Below are 25,680 nucleotides of genomic sequence, written 5' to 3' on the forward strand. Positions count from 1 at the left end.
GTTTGATGCATGTGTTCTATGGATTCAGGTTTGACTAGACATGAGATTCACACAACTAATGAGCCTACAACAACTCTAATGCATTCACTCTTTCTAGTATTTATGTCTCCCAAGTAGTAACAGAAAGCTTCAATTTCTAATACAAACTTACATGTCACCACAGTCATACTGTTTTATACAGTGGAGTAAGAAAGAAAGACTTGGGGCTGGATTTTTCTGGGGGGTCAGCGGGTGGGAAAGTTTCCCCCCCCCCCCCCCAAGCAGGTCGGGAACCCGCCACTATGCGCCTTTCCCCGGTGTTGGGTCGGTCAAGAAGAATGTCTCTTCTCTTTTGTTCTCTCCCAGCCTGGTCTCTTAATCTATTTCATTCCCTGTGCCTCTTTAGTCTTGACCCGAAACGTTGACTCTAATTTCTCTCCACGGATGTTGCCTGGCTTGCTGAGTTTTTCCAGCATTTTCTGTTGTTATTTTGGGTCGGTCAGTGCTGAGCAGACCTGACACGCAGCAGCGGGGGTCCCAATTCAGGTAATTAGTGGCTTGTTTAGAGCCACTAAAGAATGAATTTCAGCTCACCTGCATTTGACAGCTTGCCCACGGGGTCCACGCTGGTCATGGACCACGTCTGTCAAGCTGAGGCAGGAGTTCAGTGGCCATGAGTTGACAGCTTCAAATGTAAAGTAAAAGTTCCCACCTTCGAGATATCGTCCCTCAGCCACAAACTCTTCCTCACTGCATTTCCACAAAAGATTCACCATGCTGCAAGTCTTTACACAAATCTCCATCCAGTCTGACCTCATTACTTCTCTCACCATTGATTGATCGCTTTTGTCATCTCTACTTCACCTGCCATCTATTCCATCAGCATAGGTGCCCTTGAAACTCTCTCGCCTTGGTCCTCAGAATCCCACCACAATCAGCCCCAGCACCAGGCACACCAGCAGCACCAACAACACCACCACCAAACTTCTCTGCAATCACCTGATGGTGCACAGAACAGAGGGCATCAGCACCCGACCACATTTCTGCCCAAGAGGCCAGGGCCAGATTTACTTCACTTGATGCTGTACACCCTGGCTGCCACATGATGTGCCAGGTTGGCACCACCCCACACCAACACCATCCCTACAATGCCCAAGCCATTCCTTTCACACTCATCACCATTGTGTGGGTGGGGGGGGGCAACATTATGTTTTACAATTCACTGCAACTCACTAAGCTACTTCCAAAGGTGCACACAAATCTATCTAAGAATGCAGTGTTGAAAATAAAGATTTTAATGTTTGACACCACAGTAACAGAAACTTTACATGAACATTGCATAAAACACCCAGTGGCTACCTTTGTGTGTTATTAGTTTGTATCATTGGACTAGGATGAGGGTGAGTGTGAGGGGTGGTTAATGAGATGGGGATGTGATGATGTAGATAGAGAGGAATGGGTGGAAGTGCAAGGTAAGTTGGTGTGAGTAAGGATGTGCAAGAATAGGGTGGGGAAGGCAGAGTGATGGGGATGTGATGAGAGGCACAGCAGGGATGAGGTTGAGTGTGGCTTTTTACTAACGTTTCGTGATCTACTGAGATCATTGAAATGTTTGTGGCACTGCACCCAGGTCCTCTGGACCACATCCCTGCTTGTGCCCTCCTGTGCAACCAGGCTGTGTTGATCTCCTGGGGAGGTCTCTTTGCCCATGGGTAGGGAAGAGGACCTCCCTGCGTGCTGTGACTCTCCATAAGCATATGGAGGGAGTCATGGGAGAGCCTGGGTGCACCTCTGTGCAGTGCTTGATAGTGTTTGCAGCACCTCAATGCTGTAGAACACTGACAGTACGAATGTCAAAGTAAAGTTGGCCATGGTCCCTTTAAGGAAACCGGCTGATGACGCGTCATCAAATGACTTCACCAGATCCACTTCCTCTAATTGGCCAAGAAACTCGCTGGATGGACTTAACAAGCCCAATCAGGGGAAATTCATTTCAGAGGCCGGGATCGAGACAGCAGCAGGGTCGGGACCCGCCACTGATGTTGCCCGCCATGGACTCGCTGAGGTTAGTAAAATCGCGGCCTTGGACTTTGTGCGATAGTGTCAAATGGGTGCTAGCGAATTGCCAGCCTGTTTTACATCTCTCCTGATTTTTATTTTCATCTCACTTTATATGGTGCCTCATTAAGTTGCTGGGATGTCTCAAAATGCTCCACAGTGCATTACTTTGAAATGCACCAACTGTTGTCATACAAACAAACATACCAGCCTTGTGTAAGATGCCACAAACAGCAATGAATAACCAGTTAGTTTGTTTTTAAATGGTGTTGGTTAAGGGAGGAATGTTGGCCAGGACAAGGGAACTCCTTGCTTTTCAAATAGTGCTGTGCTATCTTTTAAGACCACCTGGAGAGACAGATGGTGTAGTGTCCACGCCTTAATAACACATGGACTGCAGGAGAACGATAATAATAGATGTTTACTGCACAGAGAGTATGCTGAACTGAAAGTACAGAAGCCTGCAACTGCTTTATATACAGGTGTGGTCACTGCCGGTACTACAGCATAAAAGCAGTTCTCTCTTAAAGGTACATACACAACATTTCCTCCCCTTTTAGATAACCAGTACATAACATTCATTTAACAATTCAATAATAACTAATTACAATTTTCTTTGTACTGTATACATCAGCTGAAAGTAAACATTTATAAATTCAGTCTTTGAGGAGGCTTCCTGATCCTGTTTGGATAGCGCCTTTCTCGAGTATACTGTTCTTGCGGCGGAGTCGATTCTGGCTTATTGTCATTGGTTGGTTCGTCAGCATCCAATACCACTGATTCTGAGGTAGACGCAACCTGTGCTTCGGGTTCATCACCAGGTGCGCATGCTCGTGGTACGGGTTTGACTTGTTCCTGTGACTCTAGAATCTGGTCAGCATGGCATCTCACGATGCTCTCTCCAACGTCCACTGTGTACATTAGTGGTCCCTGCTATGTGCATATCATTCCTGGCTGCCATTTTTCTGTTCGGTAGTCGCGGGCCAAGACTGGTTGCTCTATCTTGAAGCTCCTGGTTGGCCTTTCATTGATGTGCTGGAATTGCTTATTCTCAACATCTCGTCTTATGTTTGGTTTGAGCAAGTCCAGGCGACATCGTAACCCGCGGTTAAAGAACATCATGGCTGGAGATTGGTTGGTGACTGCATGTGTCGCATTTCGGTAAGGGAACAAGAAATTATCCACCTTGTGTTGCAGTGGTATGTTGTCGTTATACATCGCCTTTATTGCTTTTTTAAAGGTTTGAACAAACCTCTCGGCCAATCCATTTGTGGCTGGATGATATGGGGCGGATGTGTAATGCTTTACCCCATTATTCCTCAAAAACCTCCGGAAATCCTCGGACACAAACTGTGGTCCATTGTCGGAGCAAATCTGTTCTGGCAAGCCATTCCTGGCGAAGATGGTCCGTAGGACTGCAATAGTTTTCTCCGTGGTGGTGGAGGACATTTTGATGACCTCTGGCCATTTCGAATGTGCATCCATGGCGATTAAAAACATTGAGTCCATAAATGGACCAGCAAAATCAATGTGTACCCGTTGCCATGGAGATGAGGGCCACTCCCATGGGTGTAGCGGGGCCTGTGGTGGAGCGTTTTGGACTTTCTGGCATCCTGTGCATCTCTTGGTCATTTCCTCAATTTCTTTATCGATTCCCGGCCACCACACAAACGCCCTGGCTAGGCTCTTCATTTTTACCCCTCCCAGATGACCCTCATGAAGCTCATTGAGCACTCTATCTCTCAACTTGGGTGGAATTACCACTCGGGATCCGCACATCAAGGTCCCACAGCACACTGACAGCTGTTCTCTCCTTGTCGAGAATGCTGGCAACAGTGAGTCGCCATGTGCTGGCCATCCCTTCACCGTCAAATCATAGACCCGAGAGAGTGTCAGGTCATTTCGGGTTTCCTCTCTATACTTGAGTTTGTAACAGGTAGACATTCGACTATGGTCGAATGGAATATCTCAACAGGGTCCACTGCAGGTGCTTCCTCCACCGTAGGCAGCGGCAGGCGCGACAGCCCATCAGCGTTTCCATGCTGTTTCGTGCCCTTATACTCTATGTTGTATTGATCTGCTCCTAGAAAAAGGGACCATCTTTGCAGCCATTGCGCCGTCATCACCGGAACGCCCTTCTTTGGGTTAAAAATGGAGACAAGAGGCTGGTGATCAGTCAGTAAGGTGAATTTCTGCCCGTGCAGGTAGTGATTGAACTTCTTCACCCCCCACACCAGGCTGAGGGCCTTCCTGTCAATCTGGGCATAGTTACGCTCGGTTGATGTTAACGAGCGTGACGCAAAGGCTATTGGCCTCTCTGAACCGTCAAGGAATTTGTGCGACAGCACCACTCCAATGCCGTAGGGAGACGCATCACATGCTAACCAAATCGGTAGTGATGGATTGTAGTGAGCCAATACTTCTTTTGAAGTAATTAGGCATTTACATTTCTGAAAGGCACGCTTACACTCATCACTCCACTTCCATGCTACTCCAGTTTGCAGCAGGGCGTTCAGCGGGTGCAGAATTGTAGACAAATTTGGCAAGAACTTATGGTAGTAGTTCACCAACCCGAGGAACGACCTCAGTTGTGACACATTTTCCGGTGCTGGAGCCTTGACTACTGCCTCAATCTTGTCTGGGGACTTATGCAACCCCTCTTCATCAATCATGTGGCCACAATACGAGATTTGTTTCCTGAAAAACTCGCATTTGGGGCGGTTGGCTCGTAGTCCATATTCTTGTAATCTAGTGAGCACCTGCTCCAGGTTGGCAAGGTGTTCACTGTCATTTCCGCCCGTAACCAGGATGTCGTCCAAATAACACTGGGTCCCCGAGATCCCTTGCAGGACTTGTTCCATCGCCCTCTGCCAATAGCCGGAGCTGATGCTACCCCGAATACCAGTCGATTGTACTGGTAAAGACCTTTGTGAGTGTTTATCGTGAGGTATTTTCTAGATGATTCATCTACCTCCATTTGTAGATACGCTTGGGCCAGATCAATCTTCGTAAAGCGTTTCCCCCCAGATAGTGAGGCAAAAATATCCTCTATCCGCGGAAGTGGATATTGTACCGTGTGAAGGACTGGGTTCACAGTAACCTTAAAGTCCCCACAGATGCGAACCTTCTTCGGTTCCCCAGGCGTGCTGCTCAATGATTTCTTCATTACAGGGATGATGGGTGTGGCCCACTCGCTCCAGTCCACCTTGGACAGCACACCCGAATGCTCCAGACTCTCCAGCTCTGCTTCAATGGCTGGGCGGATCGCATACGGTACCGGTCTGGCCTTAAAAAATGTTGGGTTTGCGTTATCTTCAATTTTTATCGTTGCCGTTACGCCTTTTAGAGTCCCAAGTCTTTGCTGGAACACCTTTTTCGCGTCAGTTAGAATTTTTGACAGTCGTCCAGGTGTGGCGTCGTCAACTTTTTTGTCAGTCACAGTTAGTGCCTGAATGGAATGCCAATCCAATTGTATTTTTCGGATCCATTCACGTCCCAATAATGGTGGTCCTCCATCTTGCAGTATATAGAGATACAGTTCCTGTGTATCCTTGCCGTTGTATTTAACGGGCACCCTTATTTTTCCTCTGGGGTAGACTTTTTGCCCCGTATATGTCTTCAAGACAATGGACGTAGCCTTCAAAGGAATGTGTGAGAATAGCCGCTCATAGTCTCGTCGACTCATGACTGTCAGGGCTGATCCTGTGTCCAATTCCATCTTTACTTGGGACCCTGCTATCACGAGGGTGACCCAAATGGTTCGGTGATCCTCCTTTGCGATCACGTTGTGTAGCTTTAGACAACTTAGTCCCCTGCTCCCGGAGTCATTGTCACTACTCTGGTCTTCTGAACTACTGTCCGTCATCTTTTGTACTTTCTTGTACTTTTCCTTAGTAGTTCTTTTAGTGTTGGTTTTCTTTCCCGACCTGCAGACTCGTGCTATGTGTCCCATTTTTCCACATTGCCTGCATACTTTGTCCTTAGCCCAGCAATCCTTCTGGTCATGGGTTGTTCTGCCGCAGCGATAGCACTTTTCTGCTCCATATGCCATTTCATTAGTGCTATATTCTTGCGGTTTCTGTTGTATTTCTGCAGCTCCCCGTGCTGCTGCTTTGTAGGGTACTGCAACGCTGAAAGCCTTTTCTAGCGTAAGGTCCTTTTCCAAAAGTAGTCATTTCTGGGTTCCTTCACTCTGGAGCCCGCAGACAAACTTATCCCTTAAGGTATCTGCCAGTCCTGTTCTGAACTGGCAGTGTGTCGATAACTTGCGTAGTTCCGTAAGATAGTCAGCATTACTTTCGTCTTTGTGCTGGTTTCGTTTATGGAACTTGAATCTTTCTGCTATCAGCAGCGGTGTAGGGTTTAGATGTTCCTGTAAGATATTGACAATCTCTTCAAAATTTTTCTCCATTGGTTTAGCTGGGTAATTAAATTTCGCAATAGGCCGTACGTTCTCGCGCCCATCAAATTTAATAATATCGACGCCTTCTTTTCAGCGGCCACCTCATTTGCCCTGCAGTACACTTCAACTCTTTCCACATACGTGGTCCAGTCTTCTATTTCGTTAGCGAAAACAGTGATGCTGCCACTCTTCGGCATCTTGGGTGGTTTAAAATGGCGCCTCCCGCGCTTTTCCTTCTTCCCCAACGGATTAAAATGGCGCCTCCCGCACTTTTCCTTCTTCCCCAAAGGATTAAAATGGCGCCTCCCGCGCTTTTCCTTCTTCCCCTTGCTGCCAATGCTGCTCCTCGCGTTCTAACAGGTAATGGCGGCGCCCCGCGGCTTTCTGCGCGTCTCTTTTTCAACGCTGCCTGACTCTTGAGCACCGGCCGCGCCCTGTGCGCTCCACCCTCTCTCTCTCTGTCTTCCCGACGACGTTGCTCGGCCCCCTTACAGAGCCGCTCGCCCGAGCTCTAGCCCGCCGCAGTCCGGGGAGGGTCAGCACACTACCTGCTACCAGCCCGATTTGCTGGAACACCTTGATTGGAGAACCAGGCCCAGCTCTCCACAGCTTCCCCTGCAAATCTCTGGACTCCGATGGATCACTGGGCGGTTGCCCCCGGTCGACGCCCGTTGCTCTGGCTTCGACCTCCAAGAAGCTTCTTCCCAGGGATGGATCCCCGTGAGGTGATGCAGTACTGCAGGTGAGTTCGAACCTGCTCGTCGCCACTGTAGTGTCCGCGCCTTAATAACACACGGACTGCAGGAGAACGATAATAATAGATGTTTACTGCACAGAGAGTATGCTGGAACTGAAAGTACAGAAGTCTGCTACTGCTTTATATACAGGTGTGGTCACTGCCAGTACTACAGCATAAAAGCAGCTCTCTCTTAAAGGTACATACACAACAGATGGGACCTCAGTATTGTGTCTCAAGCTAAGACACCTGTGATAAAACAACACTTGCTCAGTGCTGCACTGGCATGTCAGCCTAGAATATGTGCCCAAGTCTTTGTAACAAATGTGGTAAGCTGACACCCAGTAGGTAGTGCATAGATATACATAAAAATATCAGGGACTACTGGAACAGTTGATTAACAGTCGCTATTTTCATTTATAAAAAAGGTAAATAATATTTTCTCCCTATCCTTTTGTCATCTCCTTGGCCCAGATACCATTCCTACCCAATAGGCAGGTCAAACACCCAGTTTCCAGGCTTCTCTTTATGTTGCTCTGTAACTGGCTATCAGAAAGAATGGCTTTGGTGACTCTCCACCCCCATGGGAAAGTGCCTGACTTCCACTCACTGTAACGGGCTAGAACTTGGGGAACTGAGCTCATGAAAGTACCAACACACAGCCTGCTCAGATGAACGGTGAAGATGAAAATCTACCCTGGAGTCTCATCATTTAAAAGTCAAATAGTTACAAACAGTGCTCATTCATTTTCTTTGGGCAATTTTGGTTGATGTGAAGGCCTGGAGTTTCCTCCACGGACGCACCCCGGAAGTTAGACCTGAAAATGTGCCCAATCCTACTCACATTCCGGCGATTTCAAGTTACGCTCAGATTTTCTGCGGATCAGATTAGAAAAGCTCGAACATAAAATGGACATAAATAAACAGAATCATTCGGGGCCCAAGGAACGATGAACTCACACCATATATTCCCTTCTTTAAGTATGAAAATTAACGTTTCAACTGATTCAACCATCATGCATGCACATTGGGCACAGCATGTTTAAGAACCTGTAACTGGGGAAGCTTTTCAATGTTTAATGTGACTTATGCACTTGCCATAAAAATGCATTCAAAGAAACAGAAAATACAGTGCAGGTCTCGGTGAGGATAATCTGAAAACAAAATTCCAATAAAAACACCAGAATAATTACTTTGTTGCCTAAAAATATGGGGCGTGATCTTGCTGCCAGCCCTGGGGAGGTGGGTATGGAGACGGGACTGCTGGGAAAATGGCAGAATTTGGGGACGGGTGCTCAACCTGCGGCTCCACAGAGCTGTCAAACGATGACAATTCATCTGTCAAAAATTTTTGACAGATGAAACGTCATATGTTGACGTTCTCTGCAACCGGCTTTCCCTTAATTGGCCTGCTAAGCCCATTGGGTGGGCTTAACAAGGTCAATCAAGGGAAAATAGCGTGAGTTGGCCATAAGTTGTTGGAGGCGGGACTGAAACCCGACAAGTGGGAGTCCCGCCTGCAAAAGTTCCCCATTGAGAAAATCACCCCCCTGGTCATAATTTGAGGAGAGCCTCTGAACCAGTGCAATTGCAGGATATTCACATTTGCATCCCGAGGGTGGGGCTAGTTTAATGGGCGGAGATATGTAGACGAACATAAATTATCAAGGAGATTAAGCCATAAATGAATTATGTCCGTACCTACGCCCAAAATTCCGCACTAGTGCGCGTGTCTCTGGGCGCAAGTACGCAGGACATTCCAGGCCATCAAATAGTTCTGTTTCCAGCATGCTGATGCTTCAGTGAGTGAATGCATCACCCATGGGGAACTGAACCATGCAGACCAGGAAACTCCTAGGTTCAATCCCTCATCGGTGTTAAGTTAGCTTATCTCAGTCAGGGTGGCAATGTGGTTGCTACAATTGGCCTCAAGGTCTCTGGGCTGGGGAATAAACACATTCCCATTGCCTGGTTCAATTTTGCCAGTCGCCTTCATAGCCTTGAACACTTTAGTCATTTCATCTCAAAAATACATCCATCACTTTTGGTTTGTGCCTTTTCCTCTCTCCCACATGGCAGCTGTCTCTCATTCTGCCAGCGCATTTCACACTTCATCTAGAGCCATCCTTTGTCTCTTTACTTGTCCTATTACCATCTCGTCTCTTGCCTTGAATATCTCTTAATGTCTCTTCACCCCTCCCAGACCTTCCCTTTTGTTCTTTCATCCCCTCCCCCATTTCCCAGCTCCCTAACTTGCTTCTTAATCTGTTTCATTTCCTGCTTTTTTTTCTCAGTTCTGACGAAGGGTCTTCGACCTGAAACATTGACTCTGTTTCTCTCTCCACGGATGTTGCCTGGCCTGCTGAGTTTTTCTAGCGTTTTCTGTTGTTAATTCGGATTTCCAGCACCCGCAGTATTTTGCTATCGTATGAAATGTTTTTAATTGTAACTGATCAGGGTATTTTTGAATAGACTCATTGAGAACGCACCCCAAAGTCAGAGGATTAGGTACAGTGACAGACTTTGATGCCGAGTCTATTGCATCTGCTCTGGTACTGTTTGCTGCTTAGGGGTCAATGATACACAGCTGCGGCCTAACCGGAAGCCTGGCAGAGGTCAAGGAGCATCGGAGGTAAATCTAATTTTATTTATCTTTTTTGCTATTTTTTTTTTGTCTGTTTTGCTTTGGCTCTCTAGCATCGCGTCCCATTCCTCAGTGGTGATTGTGAGCAGTGACCTGACAGCAAGCTTCTGCTAAGGCTACCATATAATTAGCTGCTAATAATTAGCCAGAGGTGTGTGTAAGTAGTACTGGATGACTAACTCTGATATCTCACTTTCTTTCACTCTCTCTCTCAGCCCCTCCTCCAGACAGCTTGGTTAAGATTAGCAGGACTTTCAATACGTGGGCAGATTGCTCATAATGAGTTTTCTGTAGTTCTGTGCGACACATGCAGTGCATTTTAATGATACAATTTGCAGACACGGCACTGAATTATGGTCAGTTCTTTCCACATTTCACAATTTTCCATTCTCACAGTAGTATCAGTTCCTTGACACCACCTTCACATTTCAATAAGTTAACTTGGAACTTTGAATTCTCAGAACAATGGGAACAAGATCTATTTATATTGGCACAATTGACATCAAGCACTTTCAAGATAAAATTTGACAAGCCTTTTGACAAAGGGCCAATGAGTCCATTAAACATTTTCCTGATTGCTCGGCAAGTTTATCCATCAGGTGACTGAGCTACAGACTAGGAACATCAACAACTTGTATTTATATAGCGCCTTTAACGTAGTAAAACGTCCCAAGGAGCTTCACAGGAGTATTATAAGACAAAAAATGTCACCCTGAACCACATAAGGATAAATTAGGGCAGGTGACCAAAAGCTTGGTCAAAGAGGTAGGTTTTAAGGAGCGTCTTAAAGGATCAAGCGAGATAGTGAGGCGGAGAGGTTTAGGCAGGGATTTCCAGAGCTTGGGGCCGAGGCAACAGAAGGCACGGCTACCAAAGGTTGAGTGATTATAATTGGATGCTCGAGAGGGCAGAATTAGAGGAGTGCAGATACCTCGGGGAGGGGTTGTGGGGCTGAAGGAGATTACAGAGATAGAGAGGGGCGAGGCCATGGAGGGATTTGAAAACAAGGATGAGAATTTTGAAATCGAGGTGTTACTTAGCTGGGAGCCAATGTAGGTCAGCGAGCACAGGGGTGATGGGTGAACGGGACTTGGTGCGAGTTAGCACACGGGCAGCCGAGTTTTGGATGAACTCAAGTTTACGGAGGGTAGAATGTGGGAGGCCAGCCAAGAGTGCGTTGGAATAGTCGAGTCTAGAGGTAACAAAGGCATGTATGAGGGTTTCAGCAGCGGATGAGTTGAGGCAAGGGTGGAGATGGGCGTTAGAAGTAATGGAGGTAGAAATAGGCGGTCTTAGTTATGCTGCGGATATGTGGTCGGTGTAATGATATCAGCAAATAGTGATGGTATTTGCCTGTTTGATTATGATGCCTTACCAGCATATTTACCTGATTGATTATTTATGCCTTACCAGCAGAGGGCATGTGAGAGAGGCAGTTTAGTTTTAGTTTCATTTTAGATGGATCTCTAAGATGGTGTCTCCTGTAATGCTGTTAACTGAGTTGAACATACTTTAGATAAAAAGACATTCTCTTTCATGAATGTGTCATCATTGAACCCACATACGAAAGCAATACATGGTGTCAGAAGTGATTGAAAGAGATGAAGAGGAAAAATCTGAAGTTAAATCAGCTCTCCACATATTAGCAAGCCAAAAGAGAACATCGTTACTTACCTTTGGAGAATAGTTAACAAAGTGAAAAATGGTAGGATTACACCCACCGGCGAAGCTTCAGTTGACAGGTAATGTGGCTGAAAATTGGAGGAGATTCAAACAACGTTTGGAGTTGTATTTAGCGGCAATCGGAGCGGACGAGAAAAGTGATAAAGTGAAAGCGTCAGTGTTCTTACATGTCGTGGGTGATGAAGCGCTGGAGGTGTATAATAACTTCATATTCGCTGCTGATGGAGACAAAATGAAGCTGGATAAAATAATGGAACAGTTTGAGGCCTACTGCATACCTAAATGTAACGTGACATTTGAGAGGCACAGATTTTTCACATGTGTACAGAAAACGGGAGAGACTATTGATCAGTATGTGACTGAACTGAGAAACAGAAGCAAAACGTGTAAATTTGGGGGACTGACAGACTCGCTGATAAAAGACAGACTGGTGTGTGGTATTCCAGATAATGGTCTAAGGGAAAGACTGCTAAGAGAGCAAAATCTAGACCTGGGAAAAGCCATAGCACTGTGTAGGGCTACAGAGACTGTGAAGTCGCAGGCAAAGGAGCTGTTCAGTGACAATAGCTGCAACGTGGATGCAGTGAGAAAGAACGGACACAAACCGTTTAACAAAAAGAGCGCCGATGTGAAAAAAGAGGCGTGGCCAGCGAACAAAAATGAAAGGGGCAATCGAAAGTCATGTAGTCGATGCGGTTACAGCATCCACCAAAAAAGTGTCCAGCATATGGTAAAACATGCAATAGTTGCAACAAAAACAACCATTATGCCCGTTGCTGTAAGAACCAAGCGCAACAAAGCAAGGTCCATACAGTAGATGAAAGCGAGATAGAGGAGTTCTATGTGGATGTTGTGTCTGAAAACAAAAAAGAAAAAAGAGACTGGATGTTGACACTAAAAGTGAATGACATACACATTCCATTTAAATTGGATACTGGAGCACAAGTTAATGTGATATCAGAGACTGATTTTAAGAAAATTAGACCCAGACCAAAGATACATGGAATAAAAGTGAAAGTGACAGGATACTCAGGTACTAATATACCAGTGAAAGGAAGATGCATTGTCAAAGTGACACACAAGGACAGAGAGTACATGCTAGCATTGATCGTGGTGCCAAAGGATGTGCAAGCCATACTAGGTTTAATAGCCTGTGAGAGACTGAACCTGGTAAAGAGAGTCCTCGTTGTGGAAAGTGAAGGAGAGACAGTCTATGATGAACTCATGAAAGAGTACAATGACCTATTTCAGGGTCTAGGCTGCCTTCCAGGAGAACACACGATCAGAGTAGATAAAAGTATGCCAACGGTCATACATCCATGCAGAAAAGTTCCGTTTGCTCTTCAAAAGCAACTGAAGGCAGAGTTGGACAGGATGGAAAGCCTGAACGTGATTCAGAAGATAGATGAGCCAACTGAGTGGGTGAGTTCCCTCGTTGTTGTGGACAAAAAGAATGGAAAGCTCAGAATTTGCCTGGATCCAAGAGATCTAAACAGAGCAATAAAGAGAGAGCACTTCAAGCTTCCTACACGTGAGGAAATCATGTCACAGTTTGCAAATGCAAAGTATTTCAGCAAGTTAGATGCATCATCAGGATTTTGGCAGATGAAACTGGACGAGGCAAGTTCAAGACTGTGCACGTTCAACAGTCCATTTGGCAGATACAGATTCCTAAGGTTACCATTTGGCATTGCCTCAGCTCCTGAAGTGTATCACAAAACTATCCATATGATCTATGAGCACCTGGAAGGAGTTGATACATCGATGGATGACATCATAGAATGGGGAACCACGAGAACTGAGCATGACGAGAGACTGAAAAAAGTGCTGGAAGCAACAAGGAAAACAAACCTGAAGCTGAATAGAGAGAAATGCCAGCTCGGGGTGACAGAACTGACATTCGTGGGAGATATCCTTAGCAGTGAGGGCATCAGACCAGATTCCAGAAAGGTGTCCGCCATTGAGAATATGCCAAAGCCACAATGCAAAAAGGACGTGCAGAGGTTTAATGGAATGATCAACTACATGGGTAAATTCATATCTAACCTCTCAGAAAAGATGGCGCCACTGAGAAGACTAACTGAAAAGAACATAGAATGGGAATGGAATCATGAGCATGAGAAGTCATGGAGCGATCTAAAGAAACTGCTCACAGAGGAACCAGTTCTGAGGTTTTATGACCCAGCGAGACCCATCAAGATATCATCAGATGCATCACAGAGTGGGCTCGGTGCCGTTCTTCTGCAAAAATATGACTACTGGCAACCTATTGCACATGCATCGCGCTCAATGACAGATGCGGAGACGCGATATGCTCAAATAGAAAAGGAGCTGCTCAGCATCACATACGCCTGTGAAAGATTTCACCAGTTTGTGTCAGGACAAGCAATCAGTGTAGAGACTGACCATAAGCCCTTGATTGCATTGTTCCAAAAGCCACTAAATAGCTGTCCGCTTAGAATACAAAGAATGATGATCAGGCTGCAACGCTATACACTGAATGTTGCGTACACACCGGGTAAGCTGATGTATACAGCAGACACGTTGTCCAGAGCTGTTGACCCAAGTGAGCCCGCAAACACCAAAATGGATGAAAAAGTGAACGCCTACGTGGACATGATCACAAGTGCACTGCCCATAGCAGATGCAAAAATGGAGCTCATAAAGACTGAGACAAACAAAGATGAAACAATGAGACGACTGAGGAAAAGCATCTTGGATGGATGGCCCAACATGAAGCAAGACTGCTCACCTGACATGGCAGAGTACTGGAACTGCAGGGCGGAACTATCAGTGGTCGAAGACATCATCTACAAAGGAAGTAAAAAAGTTATCCCAAAGAGTCTGAGAAAAGAGATGCTAAAAAGGATCCATGGAGGACATCTGGGAATCGAAAAGTGTAAGAAAAGAGCACGAGAGGTGATGTACTGGCCACGAATCAACCAAGATGTGACAAATGAGGTGTCAAACTGCACAATATGCCTGAAATACCGAGCAAGCAATCCGGTAGAACCACTAAAGCCACACCCAGCGCCAGACAGACCTTACCAGAAGGTAGGCGCTGACCTATTCGTATGTCAAGGGAAGGACTATCTTGTAGTCACAGACTATTACTCCCTGTATCCAGAGGTTTGTAGACTGTACAGCACCACTGCAGATGCTGTGATAACATGTATGAAAGCCATATTCTCCAGACATGGCGTGGCAAACGAGGTCTTCACAGACAATGGACCCCAGTTTTACCATGCAAGTTTCCGACACTTTGCCAAAGAGTGGGACTTTGTCCACACAACGTCAAGTCCTCACTTTCCACAGTCCAATGGACTAGTGGAAAAATCGGTCCAGACAGTGAAAAGACTGATGTACAAGGCAAAAGACAGTGGAACTGACTTCTACCAGAGCATGCTTGTATACCGCACAACGCCGCTCGAGTGTGGTATGTCACCAGCCCAACTCCTTATGGGACGTCTGCTAAGGTCAAACCTACCCATCCCGGAGAACCTCCTGAAAACAAAAGAGGGGGAGAAAGTGAGGAAGTCCAAAGAACAACAGAAAGAAAAGCAAAAGTACTACTATGACAGAGGAACACAAAACCTACCTGAACTCCACACTGGTGACCAAGTAAGGTTCAAAGACAAAACAAACATATGGACTCAGAAGGGAACTGTCCTGAGTGAAGTCCAACCAAGATCATACACCATTCAGACAGATGAGGGTGCTGTTCTGTGAAGAAATCGTCGGGATCTTCTCATGGGGCCAGCCACAGCAAGTCAAAAGACTGATACTGTTGAACAATCTGATCACACAGCTGAGAAATCATCATCTGAGGCAACAACTCAGATTCAAGGACAATCAATCAGAAAATCCTCAAGACACGTGAAGCCTCCTGAGAGACTCATTGAGCAAGTTTAAGGACTCTTGTTATAGAAGGAAGTAATGTTATCTTATTCTCTCTTCAAGTTCTAGTGTATTTACATATTTCATGTGAACACACAAAACAAGGTTAAAAAACCTTGATAATGATAATGTAAGTTCATTAAGTGTTACAGTTAAAATGCAGAGTAATACAAAGAAAACATGTTGTTAGATAAAAGTAAAATACTTTTGTTTTAAGAAAGGGAGATGTAATGATATCAGCAAATAGTGATGGTATTTGCCTGTTTGATTATGATGCCTTACCAGCATATTTGCCTGATTGATTATTTATGCCTTACCAGCAGAGGGCATGTGAGAGAGGCAGTTTAGTTTTAGTTTCATTTTAGATGGACCTCTAAGATGGTGTCTCCTGTAATGCTGTTAACTGAGTTGAACATACTTTAGATAAAAAGACATTCTCTTTCATGAATGTGTCGTCATTGAACCCACATACAAATCAATACAGTCGGAAGCTAATTTCAGCGTCAAATATGACACCAAGGTTGCAAACAGTGTGGCTCAGCTTCAGACAGATGTTAGGGAGAGGGATGGAGTGAATAGCTAAGGAATGGAGTTTGTGGCAGGGACCGAAAACAATGGCTTCAGTCTTCCCCATATTTCTGCTCATCCAGAACTGGATGTCGGACAAGCAGTCTGACAATTTCGAGACCGTGGAGGGGTCGAGAGAAGTGGTGGTGAGGTAGAGCTGGGTGTCATCAGCGTGCATGTGGAAAGTGAGGCTGTGTTTTCGGATGATGTCGCCAAGGGGCAACTTTTAGATGAGAAATAGGAGGGGGCCAAGGATAGATCCTTGGGGGACAGCAGAGGTAACGATGTGGGAGTGGGAAGAGAAGCTGTTGCAGGTGATTCTCTGGCTACGATTAGATAGATAAGAATGGAACCAGGCGAGTGCAGTCCCACCCAGCTGGACAAGGGTGGAGAAGCATTGGAGAGGGATAGAGTGGTCAACCATGTCAAAGGCTGCAGACAAGTCAAGAAGGACGAGGAGGGATAGTTTACCTAACTGAACTAATCATCTCTGAACTGTGCTGATTTAACTGATTTTACCCAGGGCTGTGGTAAGAGAGCATTAATTGGCCTTTGCCCCTCCCCTTGAGCCATTCAGGGAGTGGAAAGTAGGTCATGGTTGACACTTCGGATCCCTAGCCACTGACTAATGATGGAAGTGCATGTGTGCGATGTTGGGGTAAGGACAGGTCAGCCTCAGCTGTGATGCCCCCACAATCAAAGTCAGCTGACAATCACCGTCACAATTAATAAGTGAATAATGGCCATTGTGCAGCAACAGAACCATACACCGGAAAGTCGTAAACCCCTTCAGCATGGGAGGGAGAAAATTGCCATGATAATTAAAATCCACAGGAAAAGGAGTCCTGAGTTATAACTGAGTGCTATTTACAGCTTGCAATAAAGTTTAAACAAGGAGTAGTGGCTGAAGACAGGCTATTATCAGAGCTGGAGAATAAATGCTCCCTACCGGGGATCAGACAGTAAATTTTCAGAAGTTTATACTGACTGAGTCAAAACTTCTAATGAATTTCATATCAGGATAGAGCCATCAGTATTCATTTATCTGCTCTACACTCACTGTACATAAAACAAACACACACACACGTTTCTCTTGATCCAAGTGGAAAAGGTAAGTCACTACTTCTGACTAAATCACCCCAAATCATCATGATACAGCCCATTTGACAAGTTACAATCACCTGATGCTTCAACAAAGTAATACGCCTGGGTACAATGTACAGGTACATGCGCAGAAGCCTACTTCTGACAGGATCCAGATCTATCTGAGTTAACAAGGCTTGCAAGTGCAACCAATGGAAGGGGTCAGGGTCAATTGGAATTCACTTATGCAAATTCTCTCAGTGTAAGTGAGTCCTGGAAATGCCCAGAAGAAATGGAACAGGGAACTAATCTCTCCGCAATCCCTCTACTCGTGGAACACCTGCATTACTATTTCATAGACTAGCAGGTACATCGGTGTGTCATCTGAAGGACATATTTCTTCAGATGTTTGGCCTCAGTCATGTCCCTATGCTTGCCTCACAAGGCTGAAACGTACTGGGCCTCATGAATCATAAAATAGGTGGAAAATAATAGTTATAAAAGTAACATTACAGCTGCACAAGAGAAGCAACAATTAAAATGTCTCACTTACACAGAACCTCCGCTTACCTTGCAATGCAATATTCTCCAAAATTTAGGGTGCCACTACAGCCGAGCCTGTGAACGTCACTTTGCCCAGCTGCATAGTAAACTGATTACTGGATTTCACATAAGGTCAGTCTAGAAGGCTAAACATACCACAACAACAGATCACTTTGTACAGGCTAAAACTACTGATCAGATTTATTTACAAATGAATGATTCACAGAAATTAGGACATAGACAAAGTACTGTACAGCACAATTGGCCATTTATTGTACATACAACCGGGATAACTGTTTAAAATAGTTCATTGTTCTCTCAGCATCTTCTGGCAAACTCTTGAAATGACAGGCTCTTGTTATTATACTTCAGCAGCTGCTTACAGAGTTTGATACATCCTGAATGTGTATTGGTTAATGCCAGACCTGCCGAGTACAGAAAGCTTCCTTTGCTTTATATGTTTGACGTGTTTGATGTAAAATGAAATTCTTTGAAGACTGTAAAGCAAACCGAATCTTAACAGTCTAACGTTGTAGTAATCAATTGGTGTCGATTGCTTGGGAAAATTCTATCCGCTGCCTGCAGTTTTTACACCTGTGAACCAGGCTGTTGTAACATATGACAACAATTGAAAATTACATTTCAGTCTGCCATTGTACTAGGGTGGATGCACATCGTAAGAAAGGGTTAATCTGATCAAAAGCTTGGCGATAGCATTTATAAGTAACTAACATAGCAGCTATTGTGTGGAGAACAGCAAAGTCAGCAAACTGGAACAAAGCTCAGTTACAACGCTAGGAAGACAGGACATGATCAGGAATCAGATTGGTGCAGGCATATAGTGCGATCAAAGCAGGAACATTAAGGAAAACAAGGGAAGTAAGTGTGAAATAACAACAGAAAACGCTGGAAAAGCTCAGCAGGCCAGGCAACATCCGTGGAGAGAGAAACAGTGTCAACGTTTCGGGTCGAAACCCTTCGTCAGAACTGAGAACAAAGCAGGAAATGAAACAGATGCGCGCTGATTGGATTAGGCTGCGTGTAGTTCAGTTCTCTGGTATGTAAAGGACGAGCACTCAGGCTGTTCAGTGTAGAAGGATTTCGAGGCGAGAGGCAAAGCAGCCAAGAGGAAGGGGACGGACCTATCGCGTAACATCAAGAGGCACACTTCTATCCAGGACTAAACGGGTGATAATGCTTTTTGCTTGGTTCTGTAAACTATTGCTCATGCACTGTAATGTGTTAAGTTTTACGAGTCTTAAATAAAGTATCATTGTATCCAACTGGAGTTGAGTCGAATTCCCTACAACATACAAGATTTCTGTATGTCATTAAACTGTAAACTCCCTGTAAACAAATGATTGGCTATGACAGGATACACATTTTCAGACTGTTGAGGACCACTTTTACCTTTGTCAGAGAGTTAACTAATTATGCTAATTTAGGTTGGGGTATTTGGGCCCCTGTTAAATATTAAAAAACTGGTGGTGGGGGTTTTCTTTGCACAAAATAGCACAAATTTTCCAGTTAGTGAAATTCCTCATATTAAATGAAAAAACTTCCATGCATATAGCGGCTCATCGCACCCTCAGGTTATCCCAAAGCCCTTTACAACTAACCATCTACTCTTGAAGTGTAGACAGATGTCACAGCCAATTTGTGCAGAGCAAGATTCCAACAAACAGTTCAGACCAGCTAATCGGTTTCTTACTGGTGTTGCTGGAGGGAGGAATGTTGACCAGGACACCAGGCAAACTCTCTGCTTTTCTTTGAATTATGCCGTGGGATCTTTTACATCCACGTGAACCTCCGGAACAGGCAGAAAAAGGGCCTCTGTTTAGCATTTCATCGGAACGATGGCACCCCTGACAAAGCAGCGCTTCTTCAGTACTGCACTGAACTGTTAGCCTCGATTACGTGCTCAAGTCCTGGCGTGGGCCTTGAATGACTAAGGTATCGATAGACCTACAGTTGAGACGTCATTCATTCTTAATATGGAGAGATGAACATAAATGGGGGATGGAGTTAAAAGTTACTTTCAAAAATATTAAAAAAGGAATTAACAACCAGCAAGAAAGCCATAACTTCAAATGTTTCAGTGCCAGCATATTTTTGTATATGTCGTTATTGCCCTAAAAATACTAAGGATTACAACATCACCTGCATTTTATATCCATCTGCTTTATATTACTATGATATCAGAGACTGGCGTCAGCTTGTCTGTCCTTTGAAGATTCAAACACCAGAATGGAGATCGTTTGCACTTTGCTCTCGAGAGCTCAACACAGAAAGTTCATGGTTTCATTTAACTTTCTGATTTGCAAATAACGAAGAAGAAAATGTAGGTATCTTTAACTTGATTATTTTTTAAACTTTCTATTTAGTGTCTTATTTAAAGAAAGAAAGAACTTGCATTTATATAGTGTCTTTATGACCTTAAGGCATCCAATTTGCGCACAGCAAGGTCCCACAGTGAGATAGATGACCAGGTAATGTTTTAGTGATGTTGGTTGAAGGATAAATATTGACCTGGGCATGGGGGAGAATTCCCTTTCCCTTCTTTGAAATAGTGCCATGAGATCTTTTACAATTTTACACAAAGGAAGTATTTTCAGGTCAACAACTGGGCAGATGTGAGGCAGGAGCGCCCTGGAAAAAGGTGGGGTCTGACTTACTGTCCCGATCCCGCTGACAGCCTACCTCAGGGCGGCGGGAGTGTCCACCTGATTCAGGTGGTAGGCCCTATTAATATGCCAATTGTGGCCCTGTGAAGTACTCTCCAAAGCCTTCACATCCTTCCTAAAGTGTGGTGCCCAGAATTGGACACAATATTCCAGCTGGGGCCGAATTAGTGTTTTATATAAGCTTAGCATAACTTCCTGGCTTTTGTACTCTATGCCTCTATTTATAAAGCCCAGGGTCCCATATGATTTATTAACTGCTATGTTAACCTATTTATATGTTTTCTTGAAGTCTATTACTGTCTTCCTCACTGTTTACTACACTTCCAGGTTTCGTGTCATCTGCAAATTTCAATTTGTACGATAGCAAAATACTGCGGATGCTGGAAATCCGAAATAACAACAGAAAATGCTGGAAAAACTCAGCAGGCCAGGCAACATCCGTGGAGAGAGAAATAGAGTCAACGTTTCGGATCAAAACCCTTCTACAGAACTGAGAGAAAGGGCAGGAAATGAAACAAAAGGCAGTTTGGGGGCTGGGAAATGGGGGAGGGGATGAACGAAGAGACATTAAGAGATATTCAAGGTGAGACGAGATGGTAATAGGACAGGTAAAGAAACAGACAATGGCTCTAGATGAAGTGTGAAATGCGCTGGCAGAGTGAAAGACAGCTGCCATGTGGGGGAGAGAGAAAAACAAGGAGGTGTCACAAACCAAAAGTGTGGATAAAAAATATAAAAATATAATAGGGGCCGAGGTTATGATCTGAAGTTGTTGAACTCGATATTGCGTCCGGAAGGCTGTAAAGTGCCTAATCGGAAGATGAGGTGCTGTTCCTTGAGTTTACGCTGAGCTTCCGTGGAACAATGCAAGAGGCCGCAGACGGTGAGGTCTGAGTGGGAATGGAACGGTGAATTGAAATGACAGGCGACCGGAAGCTCGGGGTCACCCTTACGGACTGAACGGAGGTGTTCCGCAAAGCGGTCACCCAATTTGCGTTTGGTCCCCCCAATGCAGAGGAGACCGCATCGTGAGCAGTGAATACAGTATACTAGGTTGCAAGAAGTACAAGTAAATCGCTGTTTCACCTGGAAGGGGTATTTGGGGCCCCTGGACAGTGGGAAGGGGGTACCTTGTACCCACAAGTCCAAGTCATTAATGTTTATTAAAAACAGCAGTGGTCCTAGTACTGAACATTGGAGAACACCACTGTACACCTCCCTCCAGTCCGTAAAACAGCCATTTACCACAACTCTCTGTTTTCTATTGATCAGCTAATTTTGTATCCATGCTGCTACTGCCCCTTTTATCCCATGGGCTTCAATTTTGCTAACAAGCCTAGTATGTGGTACTTTATCAAATGCCTTTTGAAAGTCCATATACACAACATCAACTGCACTGCCCTCATCCACCCTCTGTTACCTCATCAAAAAACTCAATCAAGTTAGTCAAACACGATTTTCCCTCAACAATTCCGTGCGGGCTCTCCTTTATTAGTCCGTGCTTGTCCAAGTGGCTGTTAGTTTTCTCCCAGATTATTGTTTCTAAAAGTTCCCCCACCACCGACATTAAACTGTCTGGCCTGTAGTTGCCGGGTTTATCCTTCTCCCCTTTTTTGAACAAGGGTGTTGTGATGAAATATTCCATTCATCACTGCCTGTGACTGAGATCGGTTTCAGTGTCATTTCCCTTCCCCCAGACCTCATTGTATTGTGTACTGGAATGTGCTGTATTGTATACTGGAATGTGCTGGAATGTGCTGTGTGTAGGGCTCCGCCCATACCTGGCCCCGTTTGTAAGCTAGCTCAGTCTGGCCTCAGTCTCCAGAAGGAAGACATCTCTCTCTCTTACGTGTTACGTTCTAAGTTAATAAAAGCCTTGTTTTTGTTCTGCTAACTTCGAGTCTCGGAATTATTGAGGCACATCAATTTTATTAACTTATTTTTCAACACTATGGATCAACTCCTGAAACCCGAACGTTTGGATTTGGATCAACATGCTCCGGACGCATCAGCACGCTTCGGACACTGGTTTGAGTGTATGGAATTCTTCATGGACAATTCCGCAGCCGTCAAAGACGCTACGGACGCTGCGAGGATGAGACTCGGAATTCTGCGGAATTGGGTAAGCCACTGGGTTTACCCCCTCATCCAAGACGCTGAGACGTACCTGGCCACCTGCGACATCTTAAAGGCGCATTACCAGCAGCCTACGACTGAGGTGTATGCTAGGCACCTGCTCGCTACCCGCGCACAGTGACCTGGGGAATCGGTGGAGGAGTTCCTAAGCACCCTGAAAATGCTTGGCAAAGACTGCAAGTGCCGAGATGTAAAAGCCGCAGTGTACACTGACGAGCTTGTTCGCGATGCCTTCATCACAGGCCTCAGCTCCACTTACATCCGGCAAAGACTGCTGGAAAAAACGGGGTTGGACCTGAAACAGGCTGCGGACACCGCGCGATCCCTGGATGTGGCCCAGAGAAGCTCGGACGCCTACTCTTCAGCCCGCGCCGTCCACACCGCCACGTGTGCACCGAGGGCGCTGCCATCTTGGAAGGCATCTTCCCCGCCCGACAGCCCGACACCGGCTGGGCCCCGCTCTCCCCCCAGAAGCCCTACGACAGCCGCGACGTGTCAGGGACCCAACTGCTACTTCTGCGGGCAGCCAAAGCACACCAGAAACCTGTGCCCGGCGAAAGGCACCACCTGCTTTAAGTGCGGTAAGAAGGGGCACTTCGGGAAGGTGTGCAGAGGGAACCCCGCCGGAAAACCAACCGCCGGAAAACCCGCCACCGCCACGTGTGCGCCGTGGGAGCGGCCATCTTGGACGCCACCTTGCCCGACCTCGTGGGGTCCGCCATCTTGTGAGCAGACAGCGTGGACGCCATCTTGTATCGATCAGGGCCCTACAGTGGCATCGGTCACAGTGGACCAGACCAGGCCGCACCCGCTATCCAGATCAATGGTGGACATCGATGTAAAGGGGTGCCAGGTTAAATGCTGAGTTGACAGTGGAAGCACGGAGAGCTTTATCCACCCAGAACTGGCACAACAACTCTCCCTAAAGGTGGTCCCTACTCAGGGTACCATCTCTATGGCTGACAAAACCCAGACATCGACCATTCTGGGTTACTGCACGGTACAATTGTGCGTTAACGGAACTGTATATGATAATTTTAAAGTATTAATCATGAAGAACCTATGTGCGAGCGTGATCTTGGGCCTGGATTTCCAGTGCAACCACCAAAGCATCACGCTCAAGTACGGTGGGTCCCAGCCGCCCCTCACAGTGTGCGGTCTGGCTACCCTGAAGGTAAAGCCGCCTTCGCTATTCGCGAACCTTACCCCTAACTGCCGGCCAATAGCGACCAAAAGCAGGAGGTACAGCTGGGAGGACAGGCGGTTTATCGTGACCGAGGTAGACAGGCTCCTGAAAGAGCGCATTATTGAACGCAGCAACAGCCCATGGCGCGCCCAAGTGGTAGGCTAAGGGGATTAAGGGTTACGGAGAAAAGGCGGGGACGGGGTACTGAACTGGTAAGATCAGCTATGATCTCAGACGAAGATCAGCCATGATCTCATTGAATGGCGGAGCAGGCTCGAAGGGCCGAATGGCCTACTCCTGTTCCTATCTCTATGTTTCTATGTAGCGAGAAGAAACGGATGGTGATCGACTATAGTCAAACGATCAACAGGTACACCCTACTAGACGCCTACCCGCTACCCCGCATATCAGAAATGGTGAACCAAATCGCCCAATACCGGGTGTTCTCCACCATCGACCTCAAGTCAGCGTACCACCAGCTCCCTATCAGACCAGAGGACCGCCCGTACACCGCCTTCGAGGCGAACGGACGCCTCTAGCAATTCCTCAGAGTCCCCTTTGGGGTGACGAATGGGGTCTCGGTCTTCCAGAGGGAGATGGACCGCATGGTCGATGACCACCACTTGCAGGCAACCTTCCCCTGCCTCGACAACGTCACCATCTGCGGTCACAACCAGCAGGATCACGACTCGAACCTCGAGAGGTTCCTGAAAACCGCACAAAAACTCAACCTCACCTACAACGAGCACAAGTGCGTTTACAACACCACGCGCCTCTGCATACTAGGCAGCGTGGTGGAGAATGGGGAAATCGGACCAGACCCCGACCGATTGCGCCCCCTACGGGAGCTGCCCCTGCCCAACACTCCCAAAGCCCTGAAAAGGTGCCTGGGGTTATTTTCTTATTATTCCCAATGGGTCCCCAACTACTCCGACAAAGCCCGCCCCCTCTTGAAAGCATCCTCTTTCCCGCTCTCTGCTGAGGCCCACGCCGCCTTCAAAAGCATTAAGCAGGATATTGAGCGGGCCACGCTACAGGCAGTGGACGAGAACACTCCATTTCAAGTGGAAAGTGATGCGTCTGACTTCGCCTTGGCGGCCACCCTCAACCAGGCGGGGCGGCCCGTAGCTTTCTTCTCGAGGACCCTCCAAGGGCCCGAGATCAGACACTCCTCCGTGGAAAAGGAGGCCCAAGCCATCGTGGAGGCAGTGCGCCACTGGCGCCACTACCTAGCCGGCAAACGCTTCACCCTACTTACCGACCAGCGGTCGGTAGCGTTTATGTTCAATAATAAACAGAGGGGGAAGATTAAAAATGATAAGATTCTTAGGTGGCGGATCGAGCTCTCCACCTTCGAGTACGACATCATTTACCGGCCAGGGGCCCTTAACGAATCCCCTGACGCCCTCTCACGAGGGATGTGTGCCAGCGCCACCGGGGATCGGCTACAGACCCTCCACAACGACCTCTGCCACCCAGGGGTCACGCGGCTGTTCCACTTCATAAAGTCCCGTAACTTACCCTACTCGATTGAGGAAGTTCGGTCCCTGACCAGGAACTGCCGCACTTGCGCTGAGTGCAAGCCTCGGTTCTACCGCCCAGATAGAGCCCACTTAATCAAAGCTACACGGCCCTTTGAGCGGCTCAGCTTAGATTTCAAGGGCCCCCTCCCGTCCGTCGACCGCAATGTTTACTTCCTGAACATTGTGGACGAATACTCCCGGTTCCCATTCGCCTTCCCCTGCCCAGACATGACCAGCGCCACAGTCATTAAATGCCTCAACAGCCTGTTCTCCCTGTTCGGTATGCCGAGCTACATCCATACGGATAGGGGGGCGTCCTTCATGAGTGAAGAGCTACGCCAGTACATGCTGTCCAGGGGGATCGCCACGAGCCGTACCACCAGCTACAACCCCCGGGGTAACGGCCAAGTGGAGCGAGAGAACGGGACAGTATGGAAAGCAGTCACTCTAGCTCTAAGGACCAAGGGCCTCCCTATCTCTCGCTGGCAGGAAGTCCTCTCGGATGTGCTCCATTCGATACGGTCGCTATTGTGTACGGCCACTAATACCACGCCTCATG

General features: G+C 46.5%; 1 long non-coding RNA gene across 1 annotated transcript; it reads left to right on the forward strand.

The window, feature by feature from the left end:
• Positions 1-17,996: 17,996 nt before the first annotated feature.
• Positions 17,997-22,170, forward strand: LOC147112304 (uncharacterized). The gene is made up of 2 exons (XR_015079477.1): positions 17,997-19,933; positions 20,604-22,170. It is a non-coding gene; the product is annotated as an uncharacterized LOC147112304 (long non-coding RNA).
• The last annotated feature ends 3,510 nt before the right edge of the window (positions 22,171-25,680 follow it).

This window comes from Somniosus microcephalus, chromosome 9 (genome assembly GCF_052327205.1).
Source record: "Somniosus microcephalus isolate GS21.2 chromosome 9, FLI_Smic_1.0, whole genome shotgun sequence".
In the NCBI taxonomy this organism is placed as follows: Eukaryota; Metazoa; Chordata; class Chondrichthyes; order Squaliformes; family Somniosidae; genus Somniosus; species Somniosus microcephalus.